The sequence below is a fragment of the Octodon degus genome, unplaced genomic scaffold (genome assembly GCF_000260255.1).
Source record: "Octodon degus isolate 3935 unplaced genomic scaffold, OctDeg1.0 scaffold00026, whole genome shotgun sequence".
Taxonomy (NCBI): domain Eukaryota; kingdom Metazoa; phylum Chordata; class Mammalia; order Rodentia; family Octodontidae; genus Octodon; species Octodon degus.
Window position 1 is genome coordinate 7,500,538 of NW_004524602.1, and position 1,927 is coordinate 7,502,464.

The 1,927-nt window shown below is 43.4% G+C and overlaps 1 protein-coding gene across 2 annotated transcripts in view; it reads right to left on the minus strand.

The window, feature by feature from the left end:
* Glce (glucuronic acid epimerase) overlaps nucleotides 1-1,927 on the minus strand; it is an 84,091-nt gene that overhangs the window by 28,426 nt on the left and 53,738 nt on the right. The gene's annotated exons all lie outside the window — the stretch shown is intronic.

Sequence of the window (1,927 nt, forward strand, 5' to 3'; positions counted from 1 at the left end):
CACTCTCCCTCATCCATACCTAGATAGAGCAGGAGAAAAACTAGTTTTTCTTAGAATTATCAAGGGGATTTAAATTCTTGAAACTTGTTTTCTTTCTTAAAAATTTACTTTTACAGTTTTATTTGGACAATCTAAAGAGTGGCTTTATCCACATGATAAATTCTGTATTTCAAATATTCTATCGAAATACCGTCCTTTCTGCTTCTTCAGAAGGGAGTTATGAGCCAAGGAGTGCAGACAGGCTCTCAGGGCTGGAATCCCCGAACACGTCACCCTTGGAGCCTCCGCGGGTGCCCAGGCCGCTAACACCCTCTGCCCTCCAGAGCTGCCAACCCAGACTGGCTGTCGTAAGTGGCTGAGTCTGCGGGCCTGTTAAGGCACCCGTGGGACACTAGCACCTACATATACTCGGTGGTTAATAAGCACCAATAAACGCCGCTTTACTCAGTCCTGGTTGTTGGGACTTAGAACGTGCCCATCAGCACTATATGATCAGGGCTGGCGGGAACACTCCCTGGGCTCATGAGAGCGTAACTCCCAACTGCAAGGAAAACATTACGGTGAAAACAGGCTGGGATAAAGCAGGCCTCTTGCGGTAGACTACGGCTCAAATGAATTGCACACTGAAGGCTCCAGCTGCCAGTGTCTGTTTACTTCTTTCTGTTCAAATACTCCTTCATCTCTGTTACCAGAGGCCTACACATCTGTTACAGCTGACTTATTTTACATCATGGAATATTCTTCATAGTTCCTGCTCTGAAATCCACTTTTCTGATTTCATACTGGACTCTAATTTTCTTAAAATTAGTATCTCAGAGTATCTTTTCTCACGTTTACTTTTAACCTTTATTTTTCTATTCAATGTTAGTTTCTTGTAGACAGCACATAATTTTGCTCTTAAAAATCCTAATGGAGTGCTTCTAACTGGCATTCTTAACCTCTTCTATTTTATGTGACTGCTGATAGACCTGTAATGTCAATCCATTCCCTTGCCACTTGTCTGCCACTTTCTCTCCTGATCCTTGCTTACATTTCCATTTCTCCTGCCATGTTTGGTAAATTTCATGACTTCATTTCATCTCCTCCTTCAGCTTATTAGCTATACCCTTCCTCAGGTTTCTATTTATGCTATAAATCCCACAATATGTTACTTTTGTATTTTAAGAATCTTTTCAAAGATTCTCAAGTAAAGAGAAAGGCTTGTACAGCTATTCAAATATTTACTGCTCCCAGTGCTCTCTATCTCTCTGTAGACGCGAGTTTCCATCTGATGTCACTGTCACGCTGCCAGGACAACTGTGCCTGAAGTTCTCGCCTGCAAATTATCTGAGCCACTGTTTATCCCGACGCCAGTGTTTTGCTTCCATTCTGGAACGCTCATCTGTGCAGGCAGAGCTCCGAGGTGACGCAGAGCTCGCTGTCATTGGCACGCATGGCTTCTGATGACAAGTCTCAAATACTTCATACGTACTTCTTCATCTGTTATGTAAAGCACCACTCTTGTCTCTGGCTGCTTCTGAGACTTTTCTCTTTGCCAATGGTTTCAACAATCTGATTTTTGAGCCTTGGTATTGTTTTCTTCATGCTTCATTCTGTTTAGAGTTTGGCGAGTTCTAATCTGCAAGCTATAGTTTTCAGCAGACCTGGTGTATATTTCCCCACTATGTCTTGAACTACTTTCTTTCCTTCTAAAACTCGTTACACGGTGTCAAGATGCGTGGTGACATCCTGTAGCTCAGTGAAGGCGTACTCCTCTTCCTTTTCTTCTCCTTTCAAGAGTTCTCTTCTCGTGGTGTTTTAGGGAGATGGCACTGTTCTGTCTTCAGGGTTTTTTTTTTGGCAGAACTGGGGATTGAACTCAGGCCTTTGTGCTTGCCAGGGAAGGGTTTATTCCACTGAGCCATCTCTCCGGCCCCTGTCTTCAGGG